The 10,621-nt window shown below is 45.6% G+C and overlaps 1 pseudogene; it reads right to left on the reverse strand.

Moving 5' to 3' along the window:
- Nucleotides 1–3,380: 3,380 nt before the first annotated feature.
- On the reverse strand, nucleotides 3,381–3,764 carry LOC116742582 (annotated as a pseudogene).
- Between the last annotated feature and the right edge of the window lie 6,857 nt (nucleotides 3,765–10,621).

Genomic DNA, 10,621 nt, shown 5'->3' on the forward strand with positions numbered 1-10,621 from the left:
GGTCCCCCTATCTCTCCCTCCAGGCCCTACAGCAGCTCATCCCTTGCCTTGGAATGCTTTTTCTCCTGCCCTTTCCTTGGGTGGCTGACACTGGGTGCCACCCACCTAACCTTCCAGTTTCAGCTTCAAGGCCAACTTCTCTGGGGGCCTCTCTGACCACCCGGGACTTGCTAAGGGACGTTTCCCCCTTCTTGTAATAACTGAGCAGCTGCCAGACAAAGTATTTGCATCTTTATTCAATTCAATTAAAACAGGCGTGCGTGGTATATTATGTAACAGTCACCGTACACACACGATCTTAGGCAGCGTGGGGTAATTCTGGATATGACGATGCTCAACTCTTGGCAAACCATGCACGGTGCCAGGGATGCCCGGTATAGATTGAGTCTCCTAGACAGAAGGGTCATGTTTGACACATTCTTCCAGCATCCCTGCCCACCCCCGCCTTCCTCAGCTCGCTGTCTTGATCAGCCGGATGTCTCGCTGGACGGCGGGCTCCATGTTGCAGGTCTGGTAGCAGCGTTCCCACAGTGTACCCGACACGGATGCGAGCTGCGGGCGCACAGGGAGGGAGGACCACCAAGGAAACGCATGCGTGCGTGTGCGTGTACGTGCGCGTGGATGTGTATGTGCGCGGGAGTGCGTGTGTCCACTGGGACAGGTCGAGTTCAGGTTTGTACCCCCGGGAGAAAGCGGCACAGCTGGCAGTGTCCCCGCTGGCGGCCATGGAAAGTGCGCAGGGACCGCAGCTCCGCGGACCAAGGCCCCACCTGGGCTTTAAAGGGCTCCCACCTCCGTCCTTGAGGAGCTGAGCGCGGCCTGGGGAACTGAGGTGGCAGCAGCGGCGGCAGCGTCACCGAGCTTGTTGCAGACTCCCGGACTCCACCCCAGACCGGCTGGAGCCTCTTCACACGCTCCCCAGGGGATCGGCGTGCACCTGCGGGTGGGAAACGCAAGGGCTCCCCAATTCCACGCACTTGACATTTTGCCCCAATACTCCTGACTGCAACACTCCCAATGTTTTCAAGTGATGAACTTTTCATAGCCTCTTGCAAATTGTTGAAAAAGAGAAAAGGCTAAAAACAAGAAAATAGTTATCCTGCAGAGAGCGGAGACCTTTCTCAACACTGGCGGTGTCCTTGGAGGGGCTGCAGGGTGTAACCACGGCTAGGTCGAGTCCACGTTCAAGATTTCAGGATGTGGGCGTGCAGCAGCTGGTGACACAGAACGTGGCTTGAGGTACGTTCCAGCTCCATGAATTTTTTACATTAGCTTCAGTTCAGGTCAGAATCTTTCCTCATGAGAGTGAAATGTTTTATTTTAGAGGTAAAACATTAATTTTTCTCTAATAAATTTTTATTTAAGAGTCGTTTTAGATTTACAGAAATACTGTGAAAGGAATACAAGGAGTTCCTAGACATTCCATATCCAGTTTCACCCGTGTTAACATCATAACGTCCGTGTACATTTGTCATGATATTGTGACGTGAACGATGTGAATGACCCAATATTGATACATTATCACTAACTAAAGTCTACCCTTGGTTCATATTTCCCCAGTTTTCCCCCAGTGTCTTTATACCGTTCCAGGGTTGCATCCAGGATCTCATGCTACATTTAGTTGTTGTGTCTCCTCAGGCTGTCTTGGCCGTGTCAATTTCTCAGACTTTCCTTACTTTGGAACATATTAATTTTAAGAACTCTTTTATTTTTGGAAGACTCCTTATTCCTCTAGCAGAACAGAATCCTTCTGAGTCCATATAACACTTCCAGTCAGTTGTAAGAAAATAATTGCCTGGCTATGAGCTCCTTGAGGGTGGGTCTGACTTCTTGTAGTCAATCCACAACCCCAGAAATTAGCACTAGTCCTATTCCTGGCACAAACTGGTGCCCAGTACATGATGTAGCCAGTGCCTTGGTTTAGTTTTTATTATGTTCCCTACTAGGTATGTGCAGACTGGGGTTATAATGACCAGTGGGCTAAGGTCCATGCTCTTAAACATCTAGAGACAGAGGTAGAGACAATTAAGTAGATAAAAAATATTTTTATTTGGGAGCCTTGCTGGACCCACATGCAGAATTCATTGAGTGCGATAGTGATCATTTTTCTGGTGGCCCATGGGAGTTAAGCAGAGTCAGGAAGGCCTTTCAGGGAGAGCTGAATCTTTTTTTTTTTTTTAATATTTATTTATTTATTTGGCTGCGCTGGGCGCTGGGTCTTAGTTGCGGCATGTGGGATCCTTTAGTTGCAGCATGTGGGATCTTTTAGTTGCGGCATGTGGGATCTTTTAGTTGTAGCATGTGGGATCTAGTTCCCTGACCAGGGTCGAATCTGGGCCCCCTGCAATGGGAGTGCGGAGCCTTAGCCACTGGACCACCAGAGAAGTCCCAGAGCTGAATCTTGAAAGATGACTTGGTGTTCAGCCAGCAGAAATGGGCAGAGAAGTCTTGTATTAGTTTATTTTCATTTGCTTTGGTAACTGATATTTGCAATTATTTTGGTTTAGATTTGGAGACTGAATCTGCAGTTTCAAACTATCTGGTAACCTCTAGCTTTTTGAAAATTCATTTACTTTATGCCAAAATGTAACTTCCTGGTTAAATGAAGAAGGAAAAATTAAAAGTTGCCTTTTGAGTAGTGCTGTTTAATAGAACTTTCCATGACGATGAATATCTGTGCTGTGTCATACGGTAGCCACCAGCCACGCATGGCTACTGGGCACTTTTTTTTTTTTTTTTTTTTTTGCGGTACGCGGGCCTCTCACTGTCGTGGCCTCTCCCGTTGCGGAGCACAGGCTCCGGACGCGCACGCTCAGCGGCCATGGCTCACGGGCCCAGCCGCTCCGCGGCATGTGGGATCTTCCCGGACCGGGGCACGAACCCACGTCCCCTGCATCGGCAGGCCGACTCTCAACCACTGCGCCACCAGGGAAGCCCCTACTGGGCACTTTTAATGTGGCCAGCATTACTGAAGAACAATTCTAAATCGTATTAAATTTTAATTAATTTAAGTTTAAATAGCCACATATAACTGTTTCTATCATATTGGGCAGTGCAGCTTTAGGACACTAACAAAGATCTACTGGGCATCACAGTTTAACAAGACAACTGAATTCAGGGGGAAATTGGATTAAGAAGAGATGAGATGTAGTTTCTTTGAAATATTGAAGGTTTTTAATATCAAGGGGAATATGACCTGGACAAATATTATTTTCTATGTTCCCCAGGGTGTTTTGCCTAAGTGCCTAGAATCCTGCCAACTGTTGTATAAAAGACTTTTCTGTGAACAACCTGCTGTACAATTGGGAGGTGTTGTTTACATTGGACAATTCTGTTTGTTTTCCATTGAGGCATTTTATTTGCACATATGTGTTGCATCCCTAGAAAAGGAATCCCAGGATTTTCCCTCCTGTGTATGTTTGTCTTGCGTCTTCGTGGTCCACGATGCCCGCTGAGGTTGTTAGGACAGTGAAACCACACTGAAAAGATGGAAGCAGGTTGTTCTGCCATTTTTCTAGATCTTTGAGCCGCACATCAAATCTGGGGCTGATCGCGCCACACTTGTGTAACCTGCCCTTGAAGATCACAGCAGTTTTCCCAGCTCTGTGGTCATCAGTGATTTCAAATTTGCCAGTGTAACCACGTTTCACCATCACAGTTAGAAACCAGACGATGGTTTTGGAGCACAGCCTGATAAGAACCTGGCATCTGCCTCTCTTTTAGGAATTGTTGATGGTCTTGAGAGCATCAGCCAGGACATTCATGCCCACCGTTATGGCGGCATAGAAAGATGGTGGAGAGAGAGCTGGACGATTCTGATTATCCATCAGCACCAAGAGGTTTGCAAGTTGTAAATACTTGGCAATTTTAAAACATAGGTATGGATTAACATTGTCCAACAGACGTCTGTGAATGGCAATAGAAAATGCAGACATAATAGGGAGTAAGGAGAATGTAACAAGTACTTGCTGTTTGATGGCTTAAGGGGTTCAGAAGTCTCTCAACAAGAGAGGTACTCTTCTCGAGTTTTCCAGGCCTTTTAATAGGCTTTACCATTTTCAGTCTTATTCTTCTTCCCCGAGCAAGCTGATTTTGGCCTAAATCTTAGCAACTGTGGAGAAATTAGTGATTGTATGTTATCGTGTGTTGTGTACTTTATCCATACCCCTTTCTTACTTCAACAAATGATGGCGCTTTGGTTAATGTAGCTCGGTGGCCTCAACGTTGTTTTAAACTCTGTGCACTGGAGAGAAGCCAGGAGCACTTGTCTTCAGGTAAGACACACTCTCTGGGGCAGGTGTGGGGCGAGAGGGGAAGGGAGGAGGGGTGAGGAGAGGGGAGGGGGACTTCAGGAGGGAGTCCTAGGGAGAGGCCTCTTGCGAGAAGGAGAGGGACGCGATTTATATGGGCAGTTTCTTCAACTTTACAAAGGACTCACAAGATGTGTTCATACGTTTACCTTTACGGCCTTGGAGACACAGGCAGAAGAGGTTGCTTTGGGAAGAACTGTGTGGTTGGGCCGATCCGATAGGAAAAGGGACTGACTTTTCACAGTGTGCCTTGCCCTTCCCTTTGACTTCTGTTCTCTGTGCAAGTAGTATCTTTTCAAAACATAATTTCATTTAGAGTGATTAAATTTAAAACACAAGGAAACAGGAAAAGCTATTCCATCGTTAACATCTCTTGAATTACGCGATACGTATTCCAGTACATGGCCCACATTTCATTCCCTGTGGTTGGCATAGACTTACTTCCTCAAATGGATTTCTTTGAACCCAAGAGAAGTGTTCTCTGGAGCCATCTCTCAGGTTTCTCCTAAGCTAGAAGGTGCCATGAGGAGACCATCTCCCCTTCTCCCTGTGACCTTTCCCTAGCTTCACGGCCATCGTGCATGGTCTCATTTCCATGGCTATCTGATCCTGCGCTGGTTTCCCAGCTGGGTTACAGCTGGGATTGAACAATGGGCCTGCCCTGCCCTGTTAGCACTGCATCTTCATACAATGCCTCCCTGTTGGGACTTAACAACCTTTGGTGTGTAGGACACTTAGCAGATGCTCCCTAACTGTAGCTACCACCATACATACCAAGTCTGTTAACAGCACACGTTTCCAAATACTACATTTCCAATTTCTAAATTTTTAATTTATCGGAACTATAGTTGGTGCAACAGTATTTCCATAAAGTAAGAGTATCCGGACAGTGCTCTATTTTCTGTGCCTATTTTGTGAACTCTACTTCAAGTAGGCTTTTGATACATTTTTCACTTTACATTTACTAACTAAAAGGAAGCTAGCCGTATCCAGTGAAGGACTTTAAGATTTTATAATTTTGTAAAGAAAACAAGTGCTTCGGTAGACAGGATTATGACTAAGTAACGTCAAAATAATAAGGCTCGACTTTGGCAAAGAAATAATTTTCCCTAAACGTGGGAAATTTCTAATGAATAGTTTGTAAGAAACCAAAGCTGTGAATTTATACATAAAGATTCTGTTTGAATGAATCTCAACTATTTTACTTACAAGTTGAGAGTAAAGGTACCAGGGAAAAGAGGTTATTTTATTTTTTAATTAAAAAAAATTGAAGTATGGTTGCTGTACAATATTATATAAGTTACAGGTGTACAATATAGTGATTCACAATGTTTAAAGCTTATACTCCATTTATAGTTGTTATAAAATATTGGCTATATTCCCCGTGTGGTACAATATATCCTTTTTGTACCTAATAGTTGGTACCCCTTATTCCCCTATCCCTCTATAGTGATATATCCTTCCCCTCTCCCCACTGGTGACCACTAGTGTGTTCTCTATATCTGTGAGTCTGCTTCTTTTTTGTTATTTTCACTAGTTTGTTGTATTTTTTAGATTCCACATAAAAGTGATATGGAAAGAGGTTTTTATCTATCTATTTGTTTATTTAGGCCTCGCCTTGAGGCTTGTGTGGCTTGCGGAATCTTAGTTCCCCAACCAAGGATGGAACTGGGCCCCTGGCAGTGAAAGCGCTGAGTTCTAACCACTGGACTGCCGGGGCAGTCCCTAGAAAGAGGTTATTTTTAAAAGTGAAATCCGATTGTATGATTGTAAATTCAAAGAGGAAAACTGTTCCCCTCGAGAAATTCTGAGTTCGTACGTACAAGGAAGATAGATCTTAAGGTTTTCTTTCTGTTCTCCGAGCTTCCAGTCCTTGCGTCCGGCCAGACGTGCAGGGTGACTGAACTCTCATCTCCCGCTCCTGTCCAGTCGAGTCCAGTGGCTTTGCCGTGGTCCAGCGCTGCTCTCTCTAAACACTCTTAGTGTGCCACCCCCTCCTGCCCTGAACCAACTCTTCCCAAGTCCTCCCATAGCCTCTGGGCTTCAGTTGGGTCATTTGTCACTGTCCCCATGGCACGTAATGATTCCCTATTGTAGGACCGCGGGCAGTCCTCGCCCGGAGATCTGCCCTGTTTCTCCCCAGTCCCATTTCTAAAGTCCTGGCTCCACAGGCTCCCTCTGCCAAAGAGCTTTCCCTGATGGCAACAGCCCGCACTCACCCCCGCTCCGTGTCGCTCCTATAATACATGTGATCCGCCAGCACTTAGCTGCCGATTACGTGGTGTCAGAATATCTTTGTATCGTCTCTGGTATGTTCTGCCTTCCCCTTCCAAATAGATGGCACTGTCTCTGAGGGCAGACACAGTAGTTAAATTGCGACTATATTCCCGGTTACTTCTTGAATGTACTCGTTACATTGTAGCACTCAATGAATTTACTTTTGGGTACCTGTTTTTTCTTATTTTAAAAGTAATAGCAAACCCTTAGAATAAGTTCCTTAGCATGGGTTTACTGGATCAAAGTATATAAACTTGTTGCTGCCCTCCCCCAAAAAAGTAAAATTGATAATGACACATCACAGGACATTATGAGAAAAGAACAAGAGACAACACCCAGACAGCTACAGTCCTGCTACCAGTTTGTTTGGCTTCCTTGTCGGTTTTTTTTTTTTTAATTAATTAATTTTTTTACTGAAGTAGAGTTGATTTACAATGTTGTTTTAATTTCAGGTGTACAGCAAAGTGATTCAGATATATATATATACACACACACCTATATATATGAATATATATAGAATGAATATACATGAATATGTGTGTATATTCTTTTTCAGATTCTTTTCCCATATAGGTTATTACAAAACGCTGAGTGTAGTTCCCTGTGCTGTACAGTAGGTCCTTGTTGGGTATTATGTTAAATATATAGTACTCTGTATTTCCTTAGAGCGTTTTTCAAAAGCACCTTTTGATATTCTTGTCATCAGATATACATACAGCTTTTTGTCTTGCTTTTTTCATATAATATTTAAGGGAAGGAGTACTTTTGATTAAGAAAAACGCATTAATAAGATATTTGCTGACCACCTGCGACGTATAGGCATAGGAGGATAGGAGTATATTTGTTAGGAAGGGAGCGTCTGTCAATGTGCAGCGTTGTCCGTGTTGGAACTAAGAAGGCCTTGAGCAGTGAACAGGCTGTGAGATGATGCGGGCTGTCAGCACGGACTAGATGAGCAGCTGCTACGTGCTGGGCCCCTTCCAGGTGCTGGGATCTAGCATGAACCAATGGAAGGTGTGCATAGGGAGCCTGCCCTGCAGTGGGGAAACAGACATGAAACAGACAGATGGCCATGATCCGGCCATAGGAAATAAAGCAGAGTAAGGAGTTAGAGAGCAACGGGGCTGCTATTTGAGCTGATGGAAGGAGGGAGGGTAATGAATAGAGGGAGAGAGACCTCCAGGAAGAGGGAACGGCAGTGCCAAGGCCACAGGCCAGTGAGGCACAACATGGAGGCCAGCGTGGCTGGAGCTGTCTTCGGCCGTAGTTCTTTTTTTGTAAAGTCTATTTCTTTAAAAAAATTATTTACTTTATTTATTTTGGGCTGCGTTGGGTCTTCGTTGCTGCGCGCAGGCTTTCTCTAGTTGCGGTGAGCGGGGGCTACTCTTTGTTGCGGTGCTTGGGCTTCTCATTGCAGTGGTTTCTCCTGTTGTGGAGCACAGGCTCTAGGCGCGCGGGCTTCAGTAGTTGTGGCGCGTGGGCTCAGTAGTTGTGGCTCATGGGCTCTAGACCACAGGCTTAGTAGTTGTGGCGCACGGGCTTAGTTGCTCTACGGCGTGTGGGATCTTCCTGGACCAGGGCTCGAACCCACGTCCCCTGCATTGGCAGGCAGATTCTCAACCACTGTGCCACCAGGGAAGCCCCCAGCCCTAGTTCTGTTGAGACAGATGTTTAATTTGTTTAGTTTCAAGTAGATGCTTTATAGACAACAATATTTAATATAATATGATGAACATTCAGTGCTTTACATATATTATCTATAATTGTTAAAACAGCTACCAAGACTCGGTGTTTCATTTTGGTATTTATGGTACGATATATATAAATTAAAAAAAAGAAATAGTACTCCATATTGTTTATGAATAGAAACAATAGTTAAAGTGTAAAAACATGGACGGGGAAGATACATAATTACCAAATTCAGGTTAGTAGCTCCGTCTCGGGAGGGAGGGAAGGGAATGGGGTTGGGGGATGGGGAGTTTTCAAATGGATCTGTGATGCTCTATTTCTTTTTGTTAAGCTTGTGATATATAAATGTTACCGAATATTCGATTTTTTTTGCGGTATGCGGGCCTCTCACTGTTGTGGCCTCTCCCGTTGCGGGGCACAGGCTCCGGACGCGCAGGCTCAGCGGCCATAGCTCGTGGGCCTAGCCGCTCCACGGCATGTGGGATCTTCCCGGACCGGGGCACGAACCCATGTCCCCTGCATCGGCCGGCGGGCTCTCAACCACTGCGCCACCAGGGAAGCCCCTCGATTTTTGTTATTACTTTTGTGTGTTACATATATGTGTGTGTATATCACAGAGTTAGACTCAAAAACAATTCTAACTTCAAGCCAGCGCTCATTTTTGTTGCTTACTTCAAAATGAATAGCCCCTACCAAAGAAAAGCTCACAGTAAAAACTACCCCCCAGCCCACGCTCCCCGTACTCAGCAAGGTAGGCAATGAAAATGGTCTCCCAGATCCCATTTACAGAAGGAGAATCCTCTTCCTCTGAACCAGCCTGCCGTGTAAGAACGGCATATGACGAGGCATTGTGATCCCAGAATGCTGGGTGGTGGCCTTGCCCGTGAGCTAGTGCGTGGGGCATCACGGCTTGGGGAGGGCGAGTAAGCTGTTGCCCGCAGCGGCTGGGTCTGGGCGTGAGCCTGCCGCGCACCATCCCGGCCACGAGGGCGGCGGCCGCTCACACCAGAGCTGCTGTCTTTCCTTCAAGCCACTGCCCAGAAATTGTTAAGAGTATCAGCGACAGTGCCTCCGATTCTTGGGAAAACATCTTTATTCTCCAATAACATAAGGGTTTCTGAAAGAACGTTACATGACTGTCCTGTCTAAGGTATCTGCTCAGGGAAAGGGGAGCGGGGGGTGGTGGGATGAACTGGGAGATTGGGATTGACATGTATACACTAATATGTATAAAATAGATAACTAATAAGAGCCTGCTGTATAAAATAAAATAAAATAAAATTCAAAAAAATAAAGTATCTGCTCAGATACTTTAATTAGCAGCTCTCACATATACAGCCAATACAAAAACAGTCTTTGGTGCTCTAGGAACCTATAGAAGAGATAACATCACACCGAGAAATGCAGTTAAGTTGAAGCTTGAAAGAGATCGTATGAAAAGCATCTGGCTTCTGCCTTAACTTGTCCTAAGTTAAAGAAATAAACAAGCTATCTGAAGTAGCTGCCCCTAAGGCAGGCGAATAATAGACAGAAATAGGCTAAAATAATCATATGGTAGCTTGGATTTTTTTTTTTTTTTTTTTTTTTTTGAGAGGTATGTTTTCTTCAGTGGAAATTTTTAGGACTTCAAGCCCGGGAGGCAACATCTCAAGTAACCCTGAGAGAACTGGGTAGCTTGGATTTTTAATTTTATAAGATAAGCAGTGGATTTGCTACGTGTTTTTTTTTTAAAAGAGATTTCAGGATGGCAGAATATTATTAAAAGTTATTGCAGGGCTTCCCTGGTGGCGCAGTGGTTGCGAGTCCGCCTGCCGATGCAGGGGACGCGGGTTCGTGCCCCGGTCGGGGAGGATCCCACATGCCGCGGAGCGGCTGGGCCCGTGAGCCATGGCCGCTGAGCCTGCGCGTCCGGAGCCTGTGCTCCGCAACGGGAGAGGCCGCAGCAGTGAGAGGCCCGCGTACAGCATAAAAAAAAAAAAAAAAAAAAAAAAAAAAAAAAAAAAACTAATAATAAAAGTTATTGCAGGTGAGGAGTGGAGAGGGTGGGACAGTTATATTTCACTTTAAAAGTTCTCTTTTGGGCTTCCCTGGTAGCGCAGTGGTTGGGAGTCCGCCTGCCGATGCAGGGGACACGTGTTCGTGCCCCGGTCCGGGAAGATCCCACATGCCGCGGAGCGGCTGGGCCTGTGAGCCATGGCCGCTGAGCCCGCACGTCCGGAGCCTGTGCTCCGCAGCGGGAGAGGCCGCAACAGTGAGAGGCCCGCGTACAAAGTTCTCTTTTGCTTGAATTTTTATAAAATCACCATTTTTTTCTACAAATAGCTTTAAAGAGAGTGACTGAATCT

This window comes from Phocoena sinus, chromosome 17 (genome assembly GCF_008692025.1).
Source record: "Phocoena sinus isolate mPhoSin1 chromosome 17, mPhoSin1.pri, whole genome shotgun sequence".
In the NCBI taxonomy this organism is placed as follows: Eukaryota; Metazoa; Chordata; class Mammalia; order Artiodactyla; family Phocoenidae; genus Phocoena; species Phocoena sinus.